This window comes from Bos javanicus, chromosome 27, assembly GCF_032452875.1.
Source record: "Bos javanicus breed banteng chromosome 27, ARS-OSU_banteng_1.0, whole genome shotgun sequence".
NCBI classification, from domain to species: Eukaryota; Metazoa; Chordata; class Mammalia; order Artiodactyla; family Bovidae; genus Bos; species Bos javanicus.
The window spans coordinates 15,015,673-15,039,635 of record NC_083894.1 but is presented as its reverse complement, the minus strand read 5'-3'; the positions used below and the strand labels follow the sequence as shown (position 1 = coordinate 15,039,635).

General features: G+C 43.4%; 1 long non-coding RNA gene across 1 annotated transcript; it reads left to right on the top strand.

The window, feature by feature from the left end:
- Positions 1-186: 186 nt before the first annotated feature.
- Positions 187-23,932, top strand: LOC133239870 (uncharacterized). The gene is made up of 3 exons (XR_009734020.1): positions 187-13,707; positions 14,094-14,711; positions 19,119-23,932. It is a non-coding gene; the product is annotated as an uncharacterized LOC133239870 (long non-coding RNA).
- The last annotated feature ends 31 nt before the right edge of the window (positions 23,933-23,963 follow it).

Here is a 23,963-nt window from a genome sequence, read left to right as displayed (position 1 = left end):
GACCAGGAATCGAAATCCCCACACTGGGAAGCAGATTCTTAACCACTGGACCACCAGGGAAGTCCCCAGACTCTCTTCTGCCTGGCAGAAGCATTAAGGAGCATTGAGGAGCCTGTTGTGGATGGGGCGAATAAGCAGAAGAACAGGTGAGGTTGGCGTGGGGAGCCTGTTGTGGATGGGGCGAATAAGCAGAAGAACAGGTGAGGTTGGCGTGGGGAGGCGGCGCAGTGCACGACCTTGAGGATGCTACTTCTCAGATCCCACCGAGGGAGAGAGTACCCGTGCAAAAGAGAAGAGACTCCAACGCCCAGGGACCTAGGAAAGGACACTGGAAAGGACTCCCAGAGCTGAAGATGGGAAAGCGGGAGTAGAGGGTGAGAAGGCCAGGGGAAGAAGCTGCTTGGCAGTGGCCAGCTGGGAACACACTACTGAAAATGGCAAGGAAAGGAGCATTTGAAATACGCATTGGATTCCCGACGGGGGGTTATAAGTGATCCTGACAAGGTGTGTGCGTGTTAGTCGCTCAGTCATGTCTGACTCTGTGACCCCATGGACTATAGCCTGCCAGGCTCCTCTGTCCATGGAATTCCCCAGGCAAGAATACTGGAGTGGGTTGCCATTTCCTTCTCCAGGGGATCTTCCTGACCCAGGGATCGAACCTGGGTGTCCAGCGTTGCAGGCAGATTCTTTACCATCTGAGCCACCAGGGAAGCCCTGACAAAAGGGAGTCTGTGCGAATATTGAGGCAGAAGCCAGCTTGGAGAGGATTGACAGGGAAGTGCCAAGTGAGGAAATGGAAATTAGCAGTATAGAAAACTTGAGAAATTGGCTTCGAAGGAAGGGCAGGGTGGGGAATAGGAAGTTGAAATGTGTGCAAGACTGAACATGTTTAAATGCTGATGGCAAGAATCAAGTCAGGATAAAGACTGAAAATACTGGAGGAAGAAGTAACTGACCGTGTAGGATTCCTAAGAAATGAGAGAGAATTAAATCAATTTCAGTTCAGTTCACTTCAGTTGCTCAGTCGTGTCCGACTCTTTGCAACCTCATGAATCGCAGCACACCAGGCCTCCCTGTCCATCACCAACTCCCAGAGTTCACTCAGACTCACGTCCATCGAGTCAGTGATGCCATCCAGCCATCTCATCCTCTGTCGTCCCCTTCTCCTCCTGCCCCCAATCCCTCCCAGCATCAGAGTCTTTTCCAATGAGTCAACTCTTCGCATGAGGTGGCCAAAGTACTGAAGTTTCAGCTTTAGCAATTATGTTAATTTAAATCAATTTAAATTAACATAATTGTGGGGATCCAGAGAAGAAGCCTTTTTTTTTTCTTAACAGGAGGAAATATGAAAAGCTGGGTGTGAATAAAGCTAGGCTTGTCAGTTTTGTGGCAGGAAGTTCTCTTATATTTTTTAAGAAGTAGAAGACAAGGACTCTACTCAAAGTTAGCTGTTCAAAGGGTTAGAAGAATAAGGAAGGTTTGAAACCATCACTGTCAAGAGCTAGAGAGTGGATAAACCAGAGAGGTTTAGTGAGATTTCTGGGCAGCATTTAGGGCCCAGTTGAAATCACAGTGGAACCAACTTGCCCCATTGTGGGGTTTTATCTGGGAACATTCAGCTGCTTTGGTATTGGCATTGGTTGGCTTCATCCAACTTTGGAAATTTGCCCAAAATCAAAAAAAAGAGTAGTGGGACTTGCCTGGTGGTCAAGACCCCAAGGGTCAACTGCAAGGGGCATAGGTTTGATCCCTAGTCAGGGAACTAAGATCCCATGTGCCATGTGGCATGGCGAAAAAAGAGAAGTCACAGATTTCAGAAGACTGCAAGATCAGTTACTCATCTGACGGACCATGGAAGCTGGGCTGGATAGATAGGACGGTGAATACAGAAAGGGGGTAATTTTAGGGGATAAGACAAGTGGTCCATGGCCTGGAGGTCTTGATGAATTTGAAGAACCCTCATCATACAATAGTGAAAAAAATAAGACTAAAGGATGGCTAATAGGGCTTCCCTGGTGGTCCAGTGCTTAAGAATCCACCTTGCAATGCAGGGGACATGCGTTCGATCCCTGGTCTGGGAAGATCCCCCATGCTGCGGACCAACGAAGCCTGTGCTCCACGACTACTGAGCCTGCATGCTGCAAATGCTGACACCTGTGCCCCTGGAGCCTGCGCTCCTCAACAAGAGAAGCCACCACAGTGAGAAGCCGGGGCACTGCGACTAGAGAGCAGCCCCAGCTTGCCGCAACTAGAGAAAGCCCGTGCACAGCAACAAAGACCTAGCCCAATCAAAATGAATCATTTGTAAAAAGAAAGAACCAAAAGCTATCTTCAACAATTTTTTTTAAAAAAAGATATGCAACAAACAACAAAGGCTTATAGCGCAGGGAACTACAGTCAATATCTTATAAAAACCTATAATGGAAAATAATCTGAAAAATAATATATGTATAAATGTATAACTGAATCACCTTGCTGTGCACCTGAAACATTGTAAGTCAACTATACTTTGATAAAATGTATATATATTAAGAAAAAGAAATGATTGCTGATTGTAGTCAGAGTATGGATGGGAGGTGAGGCACGTTTGATTGTGGAAAAGGTGTGACTGGTTGAGTTAAACAGTGAAGTAGAATGAAGGACCATTTTGGAAATGAGGTTGTGGATCTAAGGGCTGAGAATGTTGGATGTGCCCTCCTCCCTACCGGCAATGATGTGCTGAAATGAGACTCCGTGTGTGTGTGTGTGTGTGTGTGTGTGTGTGTGTGTGTGTGTTAGTTGATCAGTTGTGTCCAACTCTTTGCTGACTCCATGGATTGTAGTCCACCAGTCTTCTCTGTCCATGGGATTCCCTAGGCAAGACTACTGAAGTGAGTTGCTATTTCCTTCTTCAGGGGATTTTCCCAACCCAGGGATCAAGCCCGAGTCTCCTGCACTGCAGGCAGATTCTTTGCCATCTTTCCCACTAGGGAAGCCCATTCCATGTGTAGGAGTACAGAAACAAGATAATGCGATACAATGTAGTCATGTTTACAAACCTTTCATATTAGGGAATTTTTTAAAAACCCATCTTTTGTTTTTGCCAAATAACACTTTTAGAACTACCACCTGTTATCAACATTATTCATAAAAGAACATTTTATGAATTTCCCATTTCCTCCTTGATCCCCAAAATCAGACGGGACATACTCTCACATTTTTCAAGGTGCCTACTCATTTTTACAGCTTAGAAAAATAACTGAAAATTCTGCTCAAAACCTTAAAATACGCATTTTTGCTTTCAGTTTTTAATCGGAACCTAATATTGTCAAAAGTACCAGGCAGAAATAGCAGTTCCCTCTTTCCAGACAATGCTGCTGGGCCTCTGTTTTGAACATTTCCCTCCAGAGCTCCTGTTGCTGATGCAAATTCAGAGGGAAGAGACTGAGCAATCAAATTTGCAAGTGGTGCCTGTTGAGAGTTTCAATTATTTGTAAATCTGCGAGAACGAGTTGGATTCCTGTGGGGGTGAGTGATGGAGGCAGTCTGGATACCAAAATCTTCTGCATCCACACCCCACCCTGTCCTCTCCATCCCCTGCTCCCCTTCCAGCCCTCCTGGCTCTCTGTCCCCAGCTACCAGTTGGGACCTCGCAGTGAGAAACCAACCAGATTTGTCTGGCTTGTGTGTATCAACTCTAGGTCTGATTTATCATCATCTGTTGACCCAACCCAGGCTGATACAAAATTAAATGATTTAAATATTAAGTCTGTCCATGGAGGACAGATTCCATCTGTGTATTTTAGTTTCAGTACTTTATCCCTATTGATCAATTTGGTAGCTTCTAAACAATTTTTTTTTTTCCAAAAACTCTTCATGTGAGAAATTTATTATGAACCTTCTGGGTATATCTCTCTGATGTTCAAAGCAATTGCATATTCTTTATATTTCATTTGAATTTCTCATACAAGTACAAAACCATACAAAATCAGAATTGGATTTATCCCTGCTTTCTCCCATCCTCCCACATGCCCTCAAGCATAGAACAGAATTAAAAGGCTGAAATAGTTTAACCAAAAGGGTGCTTTGGCTGATCCAAGAACATAAAAAGATAAGCTAGGGACTTCCGTGGCTGACCAGTGGTTAAGATTCCAGGCTTCCGATGCAAGGGGCACAGGTTTGATCCCTGGTCAGGTAACTAAGATCCCACATGCCATGCGTGATGAAAATAAGTAAATAATAAAAAAGCTAGACTTAGAGCTACTGTAATACATTCACATCCTTAAAGTTAACTGCTAAAAATGTTACAAATTCTCTTCACAAATTTCTTCTCAAAAGTCATCAAGTCACTGACAGCAGCTTACTGTGAAAGTTTATCTATGAGCTTTAAGGGCATCTACTCTGTGTTCAACCCTCGATGTAAAAGTCCCTTGAAACCACTGCATTGCTATCAACTTGCTTAGCTGGAGAGGAGCATACTTTCGAATCTCATCAAGTAAATTCTTAGAAATCCTGAGTTGACATCTGCATTGTCTTTGAAGGTCCTATGGTTGTTGGGCAACCCATTTTTTCAGCATGTGAAACTTACAGGTAAACCAAGACTAAGAAATGTTTTTCACTAAATACAGTCACAGTTCATTTCAACTCAGAATTCCCCCATCCCCACTTCACCTCCCACGGGCACACTTCCTCTGTTGGTTGGTTTCATACTGTTCAAGTTGTACTAATTCTGGAATCTTCTTACTAGCTGTCTCTTCCCCAGTCTGAACTCCAGTTTCTCTTGCTCTAAAATGAGGTCAACTGTATTCCTTCCAGTAGGAGTGACATGAGAACATTTAACAATGATGGAGACTTCCCTGGTGATCCAGTGGCTGGGACTCAGCGCTCCCAACGCAGGGGCCCCGTGTTCAATCGCTGGTCAGGGATCCACATGCCGCAGCTAACACATGACACAGCCGTATAAATAAATAAATAAAACTAAATATTTTTTTAATCCATTGTATTTAAAAAAAAAATAACGACGGAAAAGTTTCTGACAGATTAAAGCTATAGAGAACCATGGCAGGTTATTCCACATATCCATGATGTTGCTATCATTGGAAAGGTCAATAGAACTTCTTTCTTGACTTATCATTCCTTACAGTGCTCAAGTTTGTGTCCCTTCTATTCTCAGTGAGACTTACCTATCATCCTGAGCTAAAGAGAAGGGAGTAGGGGGTCTGGGGCTTCAAAAGAGAGGAGGACAAATCACAGGCAGATGAGAAGAAAAAAAAATGTTTGGTAAACAAATGTTTGCCTTGCTTTGCAGATAAGTCTTTCTGATATAAAAGCTATCTTTGGGGCTTCCCTGATGGCCCAATGGTTACAAATCCGCTTGCCAATGCAGAGGACACAGATTTGATCCCTGGTCCAGAAGGATCCCACATGCCATAGAGCAAGTAAGTTTGCAGCCACAACTACTGAGCTCGTGTTTTAGAACCTGGGAGCTGCAACTACTGAGCCCGTGTGCCACAAGCACTCTAAGCCTATGCCCCGCAACGAGAAGTCACTGCAATGACAAGCCTTTGTGCCCCGCAACTAGAGAGTAGCCCCCCTCACTACAACTAGAGCAAGCTCATGTGCAGTAACAAAGACCCAGCACAGCCGAAAATTAAAATGCATTAATCCTAAAAAGAAACACAGGTTGGACTATGACCCCAGTAGAACCCTAAATTACTGTCTTAAAAAAAAGTTATCTCTGGTAATAACTTTTTCTGCTACCAGTCCTTTATCTAAATTCTTTTAGGCAGTTAAGGGAGACTCATAGAGCTTTCAAGATCTGCTGTGTCTTCATTGCCTTCAGGCCAAAACAACCCGCATGTCAGAGTGGCATATTTTGGAGTGTCATATTCTGTTCCCCTACGTAACGTTCTCATTAGATAACAAAATGAAAATGATTTAGTAATGAGTTTGCTGTCCCTTATTCAAGGAGCATCTTGCCAGCTGTGAAACCCTCTCCTTGAGAGATTTTGGACAAGAGGGAGTTTTACAGAGTTAGAAATGGCAACGTGGAACCAGAGCGTGACTGGGTAGGAGGTTGGGGATTTCCTTCTAAGACTCGCAGGTCCTGCTTTCCAGGGTAAGGTGTGCTAGCCAAAGCTGAGCTGGAGGATCGTGAGTGGTTTCCTGGACAGGTGCTTCTGGTAAGTGCAGGCTGATGTAGGTTTAGATCTGTGACATGGGTGGGCTCACTGGGGTGCCCTCCATTTTAAGGGTCCCAATACATGAACTAGCTTTATCATTCTGTTAATAAGTCAGGTTACTTGAACCTCCATTCTGCTTGCTAGTGTTTGGGACAAACCTGACCCATTCAGAGTTAACCCAGCCAACTTGGGGCTCCCTCCCTGCCTGGGAGTTAGTGAAGCACCCTGTCATGGATGGAAGAGGGGGTTGGGGACATTTGCTCTTCCCTTGTCACAGGTGCCCCATGGGTCCTGCTGAGATGCATGTCATTCCCCATTGGGCTGGCCCCCTCCCCGCCCCTCCCCTTCTCAGGCACCCATCAGGGTATCTGCATTCCCATGGAGTTTCTGCTCTTATCGTTTGCTCTGCAGCCATTCTGCCTTCTCCCGTTCCAGTCATCCCCGTCCTTAAAGCAGAGGAAAAACAATTCTCCCTCTACTCTTTTAAGTTCTTGGCTGAGGCCCTGTAAATAAGAGACAGATTCAGAAGAGAACAACAAAAAAAGAGGAGTTTATATGTGTACATGGGAGACACCCAGCAAAACTGAGTAACTCCCCAGTTGTGATCTAAACCACGGGCTTAAATAATCTTGTCTTTCTTAGACAAGCAAGGGGAGGCTGGTTATGGGGCCGTTACCAGGAAGAGCGAGGTAGACAGGGTAAGCTTTGTTCTATGGATTTCAGGCTGTCTCCTCCATGGATAGGTAGGTCCCCTGTGGCCTAGGATTATCCTTTTCTTCTTGGTCCAGAGAGGGAGACAACGGTACAAGTGGAAATTTCCTTGGCAAATGTACATTTCTCTTGCAAAAGACTAACTTCTCCTTTGTTTTCAGAGCTTCTTGTCTGTCTGTAGTTTCTCAAAATAATCCTGTGCCATAGAGGTATGTTTTTAGTGGGGCATATTCTACTGCTGGGCTTCCCAGGTGGCTCAGTCAGTAAAAAGATCTGCCTGTCATGCCAAAGACCGCCTGCAAGAGATGTGGGTTCAATCCGTGGGTTGTGAAGATCCCCTGGAGGAGGAAATGGCAACCCACTCCAGTATTCTTGCTTGGGAAATCCCACAGACAGAGGAGCCTGGCGGGCTACAGTCCATGGGATTGCAAGAGTCTGACATGATTTAGCGACTAAACCACCACCACCTTTCTGCTTCTACCCATCACCCATCAAGGTCCATTGTGTCTTCACCACAGAGGAAGATTATCGTGCTGTTTCCTGAGCCTTGTGGGGGCAGCAGGGTATCCGGGAGGCTGCCCCCAGCCCACCTGCTTAAGCCTTTTCTACAGTGACCGTGATGGGGAGGGTGCTGGGTTGGGGGGTGGCTTCTCCTTCAGGGATCCAACCAGGAAATGGCGCGCCAGTCTGTTCTAATTTGCAGAACGCCAAATCCAAGTGGCTGGAGAGCAGGGCTCCTTCCCAGAGGCCCTCAGCAGTGTATCATCCCGACTCTTTCCCCTCTTCCCCCTCTTCCCCAGCTTGGAGGACACTGGTCCAGTTGTGGGGAAGGGCCGAGAGGGAAGAGGCAGATTACCTTGTCTTTCTGTGTCACACCTGGCCTTCAGCTGTTAAGTGGCAAAACACAAGAACTTAATGTGCCAAGTCTCCTTGGGGGCCACAAAGACGTGTGTCTAAAAGCTAAATGAACCGTGTGGGAGTAGGAGGTGGCGACAGAGTGAAAGGAAGTGAGGATGAGGGTTTTGTCACAAGTGCTTAGTAGTAACTCTTAGGCAGAATCTCTATGCCAAGCTCTTTTCAAACTTCATCTCCCTCAATTCTCATGAGAATCATGAAATAGTATTATCATCTCCGTTTTGTAACTGAGGTTGAAATTTCATAACGGAAAAGATGTTGAACAGCTGGCCTAAGGTCACCCAGCCTGCAGCCGGTAGCGCCTGAACGTGAATTTGGATTACTGCCTCCCAAGTCTTTGTTCTTTCTACTGTCCCATCAACAACTTACTTCTCCAAAGGACACCAAGTTAAAAACATGAGCCAAAGCATTCGCTGACGTCTAGCAGAGAGTCTGCATCCGTAAAGGTTGAGGAAACACCGGGCCCCTGATACTGACAGCTTTGCCCTTGTGAGTGTGGACTTAAACATTCATAACCTAGAAGCTGAGAGTTACGCTTGATTCAGTGGGATTTTTTAAGACTTCAAGCCTTGGAGACAGCATCTCAAGTGACCCTTAGAGAACTGTCCCATGGAGGCGAGGAGGGAAGCCAGGTTACAGAGGAGTTTTGTAACAAAAGGCAGGCAGTCCAAACATCAAAAGATTATTGTTAATTAAAGAAAACCGGATATCTCAAGTTAAGGAGTTTAGTGGTTTTCCATGTATGGGAAGATGCAGGAGTCTGGGCTCACTGACATCGTTCCCCTGATGTGCACCTGGGGCTAGTATCCGGTGTTTTCACACCTGAGTTTCCTCAGGGCTCACCATGGGGAGTGGCTGCAGTCTGATGGCTGCTAGATGGCGGGTATTCTTTGCTTCCTGAGCTCCTCAGGGCTCACTGGCTCACCATCCACGGTGGCTGAAATGGCTGATGACTCTGACATCCTCTGTTTACTGATAATGGCAGGAAACATTCCATTTCTCCCGAGATACCAAATTAGCATGTGTATGTGGATTTGGCCAAAGTGTGGAAGATAGGAAAGAATCTCTTATTGGCTGAGTGGGGGGACGTTAGCTGGAGGGAAGAGCAGATGAATACAGGATCTCAGATCCCTATGAACAATCTGAATAAATATATCAGAGGCTCACTTTTCCAGAACCTGCCCTCAAAAGGACCCACAACTATACTTCAGCACATCACTTGAAGAAGCCACCTTACTCAGGGGCAAAGATTCTGCCTGCCACTGCAGCAGACACGGGTTCAGTCCCTGATCCAGGAAGATCCCACATGCCATGGAGCAACTAAGCCACGTGTCTCAACTATTGAGCCTGTGCTCTAGAGCCTGGAAGCCATAACTACTGAACCCTCATGCTGCAGCTCGTGAAACCCATGCACCCTGTAGCCTGTGCTCTGCAACAAGAGAAGCCACCAAAATGAGAAGCCTGCACACTGCAGCTAGAGAGTAGCCCCCGCTGACCACAGCTAGAGAAAAGTCCACACAGCAACAAAGACCCAGCACAGTCAAAAACAAATAAATACCAAAAAAAAAAAAAAATTTTTTTAAAGAAGCCAACTTAAAGGAGGGGCAACAAGTCTCAGAATAGAGGGGGAACCCTACAGAGTTGGAGAGTCAAATTTGGTTGAAAATGGGCAGATCCCTGTCCTGGGATTGTGTACCCTGGTTTTTTGAAGTCTCTTGGCAACACATTTTAAACACCATAATTTTCTTTTCTTACATTCCTTTTTGAGTTTCTATCCAGCTGCATTCTTCTTTCTGTTACTTTAGGACACAGATAGCTGCTCGAGCTGAGGGACTGAAGTCAGGAGCATCAGTCATGGTGTTGCACGTGGGCGGCAGCAAACAGATGTGAGCAAGAAAACCCACAAGTCTGGGCTCCAAGCAAGGAGTAACTGCGTGAGCGTGCCACAGAGTGGGGCACTTGGGGAGCCAAATGACGCTGTGGCTCTTAGGAACTCAAAGTGGAGGTGAGAAACAGGAAGCAGCATTGTAAAACAGCTGAAAGTTCACCGGCTTTGGGGTCAGCAAGATCCAGCCACGGAGCTTAATATCTCTGCTCATTAACAACATGGCTTTGGCCATCTTAGTTCACCTCTGCGAACCTCAGTTTCCTCAGTCAGAAAATAATTATAACCATACAGCATCCTTGCAGTGTGGGTGGGAAGATTAGAGCGGATACACATAAAGCACACAACTTAGGGGACTCCCTCGGTGGTCCAGTGGTTGAGAATTCACCTTACAATGCAGGGGAAGAGGGTTAAATTCCTGGTCAAGGAACTAGGATCTCACATGCTGCGGAGCAAGTAAGCCCATGCACTCTCACTACTGAGCCCACACGCCACAACTGGACAGTCCCTAAGGGAAGATCCCAAGTTCTGCAACTAAGACCTGATGCAGCAAAATAAATAATAATTTTTTAAAAAGAACGCAGCTTAGGAGCCCATAAGCAATCAGTGCTGTCTTACATCAAGGCTCATTTATTTCCTATGGGACCCTCCATGGCTTGCCTCAGATTCCTAGTGCTCACAATAGGTTGGATCACTGCCCTACTGCGTATAGGCAAGGTCTGTGCCAGTACTGTGACTTCAAGGTGAAAGCAGCTTTGCAGAAAGCTGGGGGCATGTGAATAATGTCTGGAACCTGCTGAAGTCATTTTCTACTGATGTGAAACTATTTACCACACACTCAGCATCTTACCGCACACCAACTTCCCAGGTGGCCCTGCTGGTAAAGAACTCACCTGGCAATGCAGGAGACATGAGAGATGCATGTTTGATCCCTGGGTAGGGAAAATCCCCTGGAGAAGGAAATGGTAACCCACTCCAGTATTTTTCCTAGGAAATCTTATGGACAGAGGAGCCTGGTGGGCTACAGTCCATAGGATCACAAGAGTAGGACATGACTTGGTGACTAAACCAGCACCACAGCATCTTAAAACAGCCCATATTTATTCTTGCACAGTTTCTGTGGTCTGGAGTCCAGGCACAGTGGCACGACGACCTCAGATCAGGGGCCAACCAGGCTGAAATCAAGATGCTAGTGGGCTATGCCAGCCACATAAACGTTATGGGCAGAACTCAGTCCCTTACATCTGTTTTCTGGCTGAATGTCAGCTGGACACCACCCTCAGACAACTACGAGCCACCCTGCAGTCCCTGCCACGAGAGCCTCTTTACAGGCAGTTCATGACATTCTGTTTCCTTCCTGGCCAGAAGGAAGATATCTCAGTTCAAGTATCTCCTCTTTCCAAAGAAGGCCCAGGCCTCCTTGCAAGGTGTTCACACTTGCTCAGGTGGGGCTCAGCCAGGATTATCTCCCTTTTTGATTCATTTACAGGCAACCAGTTAGAGGCCTTGGTTATTAATGCATTTGCGAGATCCCTTCCCTTCTGCCACGTGACCTAGCCTGACAGGAGTGAAATCCCACCACATTCCGAGGTCTCATCCACACTCAAAGGGTGAGAATGACACAGTGCATGGACCTCAAGGGGCAGGAATTCTACCTCCTGTGCCCGCTCGGTCACGCCCAGCTCCAAGTCAGGGCCAAGGCTGAGCCCGGACTTAAGTAACACTTGGTAGACACCTTGTGAATCAGCTTTGATTCACTTGGAAGTTCACCAGGTGATTTTTCTTCTTGTGAAATTACTGTATTCTACAGAATCACAGCAAAAAAAAAAAAAAAATCCCAGATACCACACCTGGAAAGAATATTGTCCTTTTGGGAAATATTTTGCCCTGGAGAAAGCCTCTAGTACCATCTCAGACACCTTCCATTCTGTTCTGCAGACATCTTGAGGTTGTAATGTACATCCACAGGAATTCAGGTCATGAGATGTACTTTTTAAAATACTCTCAAGCTAAACATGGGGAAACTAATGCTCAGACAGGATTAAATTCACCTGGTCCCCTGCTCCGGGCCTCATGCAGTGATGTCTTGACCAAAATGTCCATAGACTGGTTGCCTTGGCTATCGACGGAAGTGAAGTCGTTAAAGTGAAGTCACTCAGTCGTGTCCGACTCTTTTCAACCCCATGGACTGTAGCCGACCAGGCTCCTCCGACCATGGAATTTTCCAGGCAAGAGGACTGGAGTGGGTTGCCATTTCCTTCTCCAGAGGATCTTCCCAACCCAGGGATGGAACCTGGGTCTCCCGCATTGCGGGCAGGTGCTTTACCATCTGAGCCACCAGTTGAATAAGATTCCTGCAGGTGGTCTAATAAATAGATGAACACCAGAAAATGGAAAAACTACCAGCCAGTGTAGGGGAGGCTGAGGCATTTTCCAAATAAAATTTAATGTCCTGATGACTACCACTATAGAGAATTGAAACCACCTTAGACACCACAAGAGTCCAAGAGATAATAAAAATTATTTTCAAATTGATTGAAATGGAATTAATGGAGGACTATTTGTTTTGCATAAAACCTTTTTTCCCCAAATTTGCAATGAAATAACAATTTTGTGTTAATATTAATAGGCTCCATGGGACAAGCCACATTTTGAAAGTAAGTAACTTGCTGATCTTTCAAGGTCTGCTGCTGCTGCTGCTAAGTCCCTTCAGTCGTGTCTGACTCTGTGCGACCCCACAGACGGCAGCCCACCAGGCTCCGCCGTCCCTGGGATTCTCCAGGCAAGAACACTGGAGTGGGTTGCCATTTCCTTCTCCAATGCATGAAAGTGAAAAGTGAAGTCGCTCAGTCATGTCCAACTCTTTGCAACCCCATGGACTGCAGCCCACCAGGCTCCTCCGTCCATGGGATTTTCCAGGCAAGAGGACTGGAGTGGGGTGCCATCGCCTTCTCCTTTCAACATCTACTAGGATGGAAATAGCACAAATTGATCCTGCTCATTACCTCCTATCCAGATAACTGAAACTTGATTGGTCTGCTGGTCTCTAGTACACCTCCAAATGGTTTTTATTTTATTTTATTCATTGATTATTTTCAGCTGTGCTGGGTCTTCACTGCTGCATGCAGGCTTTCTCTCGTTGTGGAGCCTGGGCTTCTCATTGCAGTGGCTTCTCTTGTTGCAGAGCACAGGCTCTAGGGCACGCAGGCTTCCGCAGTTGCGGCAGATGTGCTCGGTAGTTGCAGCTCCCGAGCTCTAGAGCACAGGCTCAATAGTTGTGGTGCAAGGTCTTAGCTGCTCCACTGCATGTGGGATCTTCCTGGATCAGGGATTGAACCCGTGTCTGCTGCATTGGCAGGCAGATTCTTTATCCCTGAGCCACCAGGAAAGCCCCAAATGATTTTTACATCTCTTTCAGGCTAAGCTTCTCAAGGACACCTGGAAATAATCGTTTTCCCTTAAAGAAGGACTCCTTTGTGCTGAAAAACATGTGGATTTGGGTATGAGAAAGACTTCTTGGAGTCAAAAATCCAGACCTCCAAAGTTAAATGGGAGGAGTGGGTTCTGGGTCTGTGCAAGGGAAGATCCCAGAGTCTGTCCTAGCTCCAGTGAAGGGAATGTAAAGAGCTGAAATGGTGGGGGCAGGGACTAGTTTTAGTAAGAAATGCCAAAGGCTGAAACCACACTAGCTTTGGAAGAATCCTCATCAGTGCTGGTGGCAGGGACCAGGGCCAGAGCCAAAGGATGTGAAGTACTCAGATTCTCGTGCACAACTGCTGATAATGCAAACTCGAGCAGCCACTTGTGAAATCAGTTTAGCACTTTCATAATGTTAAATACACTCTTACTATATGAGCCGCTCATTCAACCGCTAGGTGTCTATTCAAGAGAAATAGAAATGCATGTCCACCAAAAGGCTTGTACGTCAGTGTTCACAGTGCCTTTATTCCTAAGGGCCTAAAATGGAAATGACACAAATATCCATCAAGAGGTGAACGGATACAGAGATTGAGGAATACTCTTCACCAATAAAAGGTAAGACTCCCAATACATACAATATGGATGAGTCCTAGAAGCATCGTTGTGAATGCAAGAAACCAGACAAGAAAATGCATACTGTAAGATTCCATTTAAATAAGGATGAGAACAGGTAAAAACCAAGCCCTCAGTGAGAAAAATCTGTGTACCTCCCTGGGGCAGAGATTAGGACAGAGAACCTGCAAAGGGGCAGAAGGAAGGTTTTAGAAAATACAGAATATTTGCCAGCTTGATGGTGGTGATGGCTGCGTAGGTGTATATATTTGTCAAAATGCATCAAAGTGCAGTCTTAAAATGAGTACATTTAAGTCTATGTAAAATAGTCATTATTATATGAATAATAAACCTAACAAGTTTTTTTTTTTTTTGGCCATGCCATGCAGCTTGTAGGATCTTAGTTCCCCGATCAGAAATCAAACCCAGGCCCTCGGCAGTGAAAGTGCAGAGTCCTGATCACTGGACCACCAGGAAATTCCCAAAAGTTGATTTTTTAAACAATGACTCAGATGCAGGGTTTCTACTGGAGAAAACACTGATGAAGTTCACTGCACATCCTTAGAGACCTCTGAAATGTATGCTGTGTCTCAATTCCAATGGAATTCTTGTTTGATTGATATAAAAGTACTGCAGAGACTAAGGTAGAGTCAATGCACTCCTCCTATCCCTCCTGCTAGAAAGCCTGGATATTATAAAGCAAATATAGAAAACTCGGAAAGGGGAGAGAAGGAGGAAGACGGGGGAGCGACCTCAGAACCCAGAGAGTGACGTGGCAGTGAGTTTTCTCATTGTCTCATGCATCCTGGATTGAATAACAGAGAAGCTGGCAACACAGAAAGGCCAATGGTACAAACGAAAAAAAAAAAAAAGATAAAAGAGCTTCCAAAGAAAGGGGCAGCCTAGGAAGACAGAAAACAGAAATAACCAGCCCACTCAAGCCAACATTACAGAAAAAACCTCCCCCAACCTGAGCAGCGGGCGCCCACGCAGCAGAAACTCTTCAAGTGAGTATAGTTTCCTCTTTTAAAAAAGTCCCCCCAAACCTGTGAACATTTTCAATGGCACTGGCTATGCTTTGGGGTAATTCATAGCCAATGTGGTTATGAAACCATAAGGGCACCTCCCTTGTACAGAGCTCAGATGTCCAGATGGTCCTTCTATTGACTATTGCATTGCTAGGTCGCTAACACAAGTGATTGCTATTCCCCGTTCTCAGATTGGAGCTGGATTTTTAAAAATGACCACTTTTCTTTGCCAACCCTAAATTCAGGGTGGGGTTGGGGGGCAGTAATACTTAGCAGTCTGTTAGGGTGACTAAGTACCCAAAATATCTTTGGCACTCCCTCAATGGCCATGTGGGATTGCCAAAAAAATACTCCCGTTTCCCACGAATTTAACTCACAACTTGGCACAAAAGGACAAAGAAGGGATTCTGTGAATAATGAGAGGTGAGTAATGAGCTCCACAGTTTTGCCAATGGAGCTCTACAGGAATGTCAGAACTGCCCAATTTTTCAAGCTCACAGTAAGAGAAAAACCTTACAGACAAAGAAGGCAGTTCGTCCTTCTCCTGAAAGGACATTTGTAATTATTCAGACAGTCCACTCAAAAATGTTATCCTTATAAATATACTCTAGTAAATTAAGTATTGTCCTTATAGATATACACTCTGGTATCTTTTCAGAGTGGAGAGAAGCAGCTCACATACAAATATTTGTCAGCAAATTTTAAAATATTTTATTTCAACATTTGAAACACCTTGTCCATTAAGAGTGAGCAGGGAGACTTTTCCTGGTGGGTCAGTGGCTAAGACTGCACTCCCAATGCAGGGGGCCCAGGTTCGTTCCCTGTTCACCGCCGGAAGACAAGATCCTGTGTGCCACAACCAAGACCACAAATAAATTTTTTTTAAAAAGGGTGAGTGCGTTTTTTACAGGATGGCGTAAACAATTTGTAAAGCCCTATAACACCAACAATGCCTCTTTTACCCAACAGGAATAGTAAACTCTCAAAAGTACATTTTGAAAATTAAACTTGCTATGATCTGTGTTAAAACTGGCCCTGCCCTTATTTCTTATAAGCATAAAATCTATAGCTTAAAAAAGACAGGCACTCTCCCCATATGACATATTAATCTGTAGCACTTGCCTTTCTAGGCACGAACGTAGACAGAACAGACATAGGTGGCAGAATTGACGAATTGAGTGGTGTTGTGTTGGATTGTAACAATAGCTCTGAGGTGTGATATTTCATTCACAAGAAGGAGAGCTCTACCAACTGATCTGGAGGATCATGAAATAACACTGGGTTCACCTTTGTGTTCACATTGCCTAAAGGTCACTGGAAGGGGTTTTATCAAGCCCCATTAGTGAATGTGGCTGTCCAGTCCTAAGCTCTTCTACCTTATCCCACGCACAATAAGCAGATGTCAGTGCCATTCATTTGATAACTCTAGATATTCAAGTCTGCTTTTCTCCCTGGACACGGGTTAGCCACCCACTGCCCATCGAGTATAAAATCAGGAGTGGCATGGTGATGTTTTCCCAAGGCTGACCTGAGACCACAAGGACAATGGCCAGACCCTTACTCCGGTCTACATCTGCCAAAGAGTAAAATAAAACCCATGTTCCAAGCTTCCTGAATTCTAAGTAATTTCATCCTGATACAATTGGGAGACTGGGAAATCTCCAAAGAGACATTTTTCTTTGTTTCAGTCTATCTGTTGTGAACAGGAAGACAGGTCTAGTCACATCACAAGTATCAGCAGCACACGATAGTGATCACACACCGGGGTGTTTGTTTCTTGTTGCATTGCTCCACCTAAACTTTTTTGGTCAATGAGTCGTGGCAGAGAGGTAGAGGGGATCCACTCTCAAAGACCAAGTCTCACTCTCCCAGATAACTTGTCCTGAACTCGTTACTGTCACTGTGGCCTTATCTTCAGTAACTAAACACACAACAATAATTTGTTCCTTTAATCATCACACTGGTATACAAAGTACTTAAATGCTTCTAAATGCAGGGTCTGCATACATGCACCACAAAGAACTATGGGGAAATCCCCGTACAAGAGGCCCTTTTCACCTGAGATGCTGCATGACAGTTGAGCAGTGAAAGGTGAGTGACCACACCACTGTGGTTATCTTGATGAAAAAACAAACCCCCTCAAACGTTATGAGTAACACTTCACAGCATTTATACTTTCCCTTTCCAAGCCTGGAGAAGGAAATTGCAATCCACTCCAGTACTCTTGCCTGGAAAATTCCATGGACGGAGAAGCCTGTGGGCTACAGTCCATGGGGTCGCAAAGAGTCGGACACGACTGAGCGACTTCACTTCCTTCACCTTCTTTCTTTCCAAGCCAGTGGAAGGACACAGCGTTAACCATCATTAACATAGGAAAACACCATGCCGTTCATCCTCTGGGCCCATATACAGATAAATAGGAAGATCAAAAAATAGATGATGGAAGAGTGGATAATAAAATAATTCTGAATAAACGATATCACCAGTGCTAATTCTGATTAAAAGTTTTACATTTAGTTGAATTTTTAAACTCTATTGTTTGGTGCATACACGTTTAGTGTCTCTATGTCTTCTTGGTGGATTTTTAAAAATCATTATATATTGTCCCTCATCCCTTTTCTTTTTTTCTGTTAACAATATAGAACCACTCTTGCTTTTACAATTATTGTTAACATGACATTTATCTTTCTACTTTCAAACTACCCGTTTGGTTGGGTATGAAGTGAGTTTCTTGCAGACAGCATCTGGTTAGATCACACTTTCTTTTCTTTAAAAAAAAAATCTATTCTGCTAATCTCTACCCTTTAATTAATGTGTATAGATCTTATATTTAAGCCAATTCTTGAAATGCTTAAGCTGAAGCCTGCCATTTAATAATTTATTTTTTGTTTGTTTCCTGTTTTTCTTTTCTTGCTTTCTTCTGTGGCGATTGGGCAATTTTTTTTTAAGGTTTATCTTGTTTAATTTTTCCTTTTTTGAGTATATTCCTTTGTATAGGTTTCTTTATGGTTGTCAGGAAGCAACAGTTAGAACTGGACATGGAACAACAGACTGGTTCCAAATAGGAAAAGGAGTACATCAAGGCTGTATATTGTCACCCTGCTTATTTAACTTATATGCAGAGTACATCATGAGAAACGCTGGAATGGAAGAAGCACAAGCTGGAATCAAGATTGCCGGGAGAAATATCAATAACCTCAGATATGCAGATGACACCACCTTTATGGCAGAAAGTGAAGAAGAACTAAAAAGCCTCATGATGAAAGTGAAAGAGGAGAGTTAAAAAGTTGGCTTAAAGCTCAACATTCAGAAAATGAAGATCATGGCATCTGGTCCCATCACTTCATGGGAAATAGATGGGGAAACAGTGGAAACAGTGTCAGACTTTATTTTTGGGGGCTCCAAAATCACTGCAAATGGTGACTGCAGCCATGAAATTAAAAGACGCTTACTCCTTGGAAGGAAAGTTATGACCAACCTAGATAGCATATTCAAAAGCAGAGACATTACTTTGCCAACAAAGGTCCGTCTAGTCAAGGCTATGGTTTTTCCAGTGGTCATGTATGGATGTGAGAGTTGGACTGTGAAGAAGGCTGAGCGCTGAAGAATTGATGCTTTTAACTGTGGTGTTGGAGAAGACTCTTGAGAGTCCCTTGGACTGCAAGGAGATCCAACCAGTCCATTCTGAAGGAGATCAGCCCTGGGATTTCTTTGGAGGGAATGATGCTAAAGCTGAAACTCCAGTACTTTGGCCACCTCATGTGAAGTGTTGACTCATTGGAAAAGACTCTGATGCTGGGAGGGATTGGGGGCAGGAGGAGAAGGGGACGACAGAGGATGAGATGGCTGGATGGCATCACTGACTCGATGGACGTGAGTCTGAGTGAACTCTGGGAGTTGGTGATGGACAGGGAGGCCTGGCGTGCTGCGATTCATGGGGTCGCAAAGAGTCGGACACAACTGAGCAACTGAACTGAGGAATTACAATATACAGACGTGACATTACAATCTATAGATATCCATGTTCGACTACAAGTGAAGTACTGAAAACTTACTTCCATTTATATCTTTTTTTACCCCTGCTTTTAAAATATAATCGTTTCAAGTATTTATTCTACATATATTGAGCATCAAAAAATGTTGTTATAATTTTTGCTTCAACTGTCACATATGATTTCAGAAACGCATGAGGACAGCTTATTATATTTACCTTTATTTTCACCCATTCCATCGTTTGTTTTTTTCTTCCTGAAGTCCCAAGCCTTCTTCTGTTGTCATTTCCCACCTGGACAACTTTCCTTCACCATTCTTTAAGGGTTGGTCTGCTAGTGACACGTCGTCTTAGTTTTCTTTCATTTGAGGATGTCTTTCTTTTTCTTTCCCAAGGATAGTTTCTCTGGACACAGAATTCACAGAGCCTCTTCCATTCTTTTGGCTGTTGAGAAAGGTTGTGTCATTTCCTGCCAACCTCCATGGTTTCTGATGAGTAATCTGCTGTTATCTGAAGTGGTGTTCCCCTATAGGTAATGTATCATTTTTCTCTGATTGCTTCTGGAGTTTTTTCTTTGCTTTTAGTTTTCAAATGTTTGCTTATGAGACTGTCTTGGTGTGGATTCCTTTGATTTGCGCTTCATTCAGTTCCGTGAATTGATAGGTTTCCGTCTTTCAGTCACTATTTCTTCAAATGTTTTTTTCAGCTCCCCATTCTTTCTTCTCACCTTCTGGAACTCCAGTGACTCAAGCAGTGTAACTTTTTTTTTGTTGCTCCACAAGTCTTTGAAGCTCTTTTAATTTTTTTTTCAATCTATTTTCTCTGTGTTTCAGATTGAGTAATTTCTAGTCACTGCTCTTAAGCGTTTATCTTCTATCATTTCCACTCTCCTGTTGAGTCTATTCAGCAAGATTAAAAAACAACCTTTTTGAGTTATTGTATTTTGCTTGAATTTAACAGGAAAAAAAAAAAACCCTGAAATAAAAGTGAATTCAACGCTGACCTTTAGAGCAATTATTTTTTTTCACTCCACGACAATATAAAGGTATTGCCTCAATCCCTTCTCCTCAATAAGGAAAATATTAATAGGATCTCTTAGAGATTATGTCAGGTCTTCAATTTTGGTGACACTCTTGTTCTTTACCATATTAGATATGATAAAATGATCACATATTTCACTTTACATATGATGTTCCTATAAAATATTTGAAGGAATTTTAACAATACGGCAATGAAGTTTTTGTTAATTTTCATTTTTCACTTTGAGACAGCAGTGAGCATTCTCGGAAGTCCTTATGGTCTTGTGGTCCTGGGCCGCGCACCTCTTCAGTCCGGTGGCTCTGGTCTCATTCTGTGGGTGAGAGTCGGTTTGACGCCTGGCACAGCCTTGTCAAAGTTTCCTTTCTGTTTCATCAATCATCATCTCCTTCTGAAGTGTATAGCCTGGCATTAATTATATCCTTTTCCATGTTGGTTATGCCAAGAAAATTATGCTGTTTCTTTTGGGATACTTTATTTCATTAGGTATTGAGGGAGGTAGACTCTGTGGTCCAACTTCAATCTTCTTTAAGAATATAAACTGTCATTTTTTGGTCCTTTCTCAGAAATACCGACACCAAGACATCATTCGCTTTTGATACTTTAGAATGTGTTTGTTATTCCCTGGCTATCACTTGTTCAGGTTAGATTTCCCCCTAAATTATTCATTAAGTGCTAATTATATGAAATGAATCCTAAATTTTGGCCTGATTCTTTCTTCTTAAATGGCTCAAAAGTGCTTCCACGTTTTAAAGCAAAGCTGGTCCAATCTGAAACATTATTCCTTTCATCTACTAAGAATAAATACATTTCAATTTGCTTTTACTGAAATTTTTAATACATTTGGACCACTGCATACTGCCTCTTTTGCATACTCCATACTGCATGACAAAGACACCCAAAGCTCCTGTCACTGTATTTTCTTTTCTTTGCCTAATACTGCTTCCCAAGTTTCTCCTGTTGGCTTCATTACCATATTTCCAGCTATTTTCTATTTAATTTGGTTTATCTCAATGTTTAAAAACATGTTTTAATCTTGTTTATTTTAAAAATTATTATTATTTTATTTTTGCTCACACCATGCAGCATGCGGGATCCTAATTTCCCTACCAGGGATTGACCCTGCACTCCCTGTGTTGGAAGCATGGAGTCTTAAGCACTGAATCACCAGGGAAGTCCTCTATTTAATTTGTAATTTGGCCTATTTTAAAAGTTTTCCATTTCCACTGTTTGGTTCTGGCAACCTTATACTTAGCAAGTTAATTTCTCTTCTCTGATATCTCTGATGTTTGATGCTGTCAATCTATTATTACTGTAAAGAGACAATTTGTTGCTTCTACACTGATATTGGAAACATAATAAAGTGATGAAGGTACAGTTGTTGTTCAGTTGCTCAGTTGTGTCCAACTCTTTGTGACCCCATGGACTGTAGCACGCCAGGCTTCCCCATCCTTCATTATCTCCCAGAGTTGGCTCAAACTGATGTCCATTGACTTGATGATGCCATCCAACTATCTCATCCTCTGCCACCCCCTTCTCCTCCTCCCTTTAATCTTTCCCAGCATCAGGGTCTTTTCCAGTGAGTCAGTTCTTTGCATCTGATAGCCAAAATATTGGAGCTTCAGCTTCAGCATCAGTCCTTACAATGAATATTCAGGGTTGATTTCCTTTATTTATTTATTTATTTATTTTGATTTCCTTTAGAGTTGACTCATTTGATCTCTTTGCTGTCCAAGGGACTCTCAAGAGTCTTCTCCAACACCACAGTTCAAGGCATCGATTCTTCAGCACTCAGCCTTCTTTATGGTCCAGCTCTCACATCCATACATGACCAATGGAAAAGCCATAGCTCTGACTAGATGGACCTTTGTTGGCAAAGTAATCTCTCTGCTTTTTAATACGCTGTCTGGCATGCTGCGATTCATGGGGTCGCAAAGAGTCAGACACGACTGAGCGACTGATCTGATCTGATCTAGGTTTGTCATAGCTTTTCTTCCAAGGAACAAGCATCTTTTAATTTCATGGCTGCAGTCACTGTCCACAGTGATTTTGGAGCCCAAGAAAATAAAGTCTGTCACTGTTTCCATCGTTTCTCCATCTATTTGCCATGAAGTGATGGGATTGGATGCCATGATCTTAGTGTTTTTGAATGTTGAGTTTTAAGCCAACTCTCCTCTTTCACTTTCATCAAAAAGCTCTTTAGTTCTTCACTTTCTGCCATTAGGGTGGTGTCATCTGCATATCTGAGGTTATTGATATTTCTCCTGGCCATCTTCATTCCAGCTTGTGCTTCATCCAGCCCAGCAGTTCTCATGATGTACTCTGCATATAAGTTATATAAGCAGAGTGACAATATACAGCCTTGATGTACTCCTTTCCCAATTTGGAACCAGTCTGTTGTTCCATGTCCGGTTCTAACTGTTGCTTCTTGACCTGCATACAGGTTTCTCAGGAGGCAGGTAAGGTGGTCTAGTATTCCCATTTCTTGAAGAATTTTCCATAGTTTGTTGTGATCCACACAATCAAAGGCTTTAGTATAGTCATCAGTGAAGTACAAGTAGATGTTTTTCTGGAATTCTCTTGCTTTGTCTATGATCCAACAGATGTTAGCAATTTGTTCTCTACTTCCTCTGCCTTTTCTAAATCCAGCTTGTACATCTGGAAGTTCTCAGTTCACATACTGTTGAAGCCTAGCTTGGATTTTGAGCATTACCTTGCTAGCACGTGAAGTGAGTGCAAATGTGTGGTAGTTTGAACATTTGTTGGCATTGCCCTTCTTTGGGATTGGAATGAAAACTGACTTTTTTGAGTCCTGTGGCCACTACTGAGTTTTCCAAATTTGCTGGCATATTGGGTGCAGAACTTTCACAGCATCATCTTTTAGGATTTGAAATAGCTCAGCTGGAATTCCATCACCTCCATTAACTTTGTTCATTCATAGTAATGCTTCCTAAGGCCCACTTGACTTCACACTCCAGGATGTCTGGCTCTAGGTGAGTGATCACAGCATTGTGGTTATCCAGGTCATTAAAACCTTTTTTGTACAGTTCTTCCGTGTGTTCTTACCACCTCTTCTTAATATCCTCTTCTTTCAGGTCCATACTATTTCTGTCCTTCATCGAGCCCATCTTTGCATGAAATGTTCCCTTGGTATCTCTAATTTTCTTGAAGAGATCTCTCATCTTTCTCATTCTATTGTTTCCCTCTTTCTTTTCATTGTTCACCTAAGCAGGCTTTCTTTTCTCTCCCTGCTAGTCTTTGGAACTCTGCATTCAGTTAAAGGTAATAGGTGTTTTTAAAAACGTGACTAGTAGGCAAGCAGGTTTTTTTCTTGGGGGTGGGGGCATTTGTTTGTTTTGTCCTCAAGGTTTTTCACAGACTACAATTAAAAGTTTATGAAAGATGGGGAAAATTATCTGGTGAAAGTTGCATCTTGTGACCTCAGGCTAATCTCAAGCAAGAGGCAACTGATTTGACAAGCAGACTGTGCTTCTTAGGTGTCTGCATCTTAGAAGAGGAGCCCGGAGAGGCAGCCGTGGAAGGTTTGCTCCAAATATTAGGAGGGAAGAGAGAATCCGTGTACTCCTCCATTTACATTTTGTTGAATCGCTGTTGCCTAGAAGGAAAATATGAAAAAGATCATTATACTGTCTGTTATAGTCCACATCACACTGGGCAGTGATTTGTTGATTGTTCATTCCCGGGCGAAAACTGTGGGTTCCTTAAGCCAAGAGTTATGTATGATTCATCTTTCTATCCCAAGAGTCTAGAGCAGTGCCTGGCCCATGGCTTATTTCAATAAATGTTTGCTGAATAATACTTAGAATATTTAAAACGTCTTTCTGTGGCCTTTTGTTGGAGGTTAAAATGTGATTTTTTCCAGGGCTTGTACATAAAAGGTGTTACTCGTAATTATATGGATGCTGTTATAATTTCTGATGAGGAGGATAAAACCTAGATGATTGTAGCGCTGTTTACAATGATGAGGAATTGTCTATTCTGTATGTAAACGTCTGTTCCCTGGAGTTGCTAATGCCTATGCCCCATTCTGGGTGTGCTTTCTTGCCTCCACCACTTGGGGGCAGCATAGATAATAAAATCACCTCTCTCCCCTTGCACCGTGTAGGATCCCGCCACACCATCTATAATACAAAGTAGCCCCTTGCTTGTAGAAAACATTATTTTTTATATGAATTTATTTC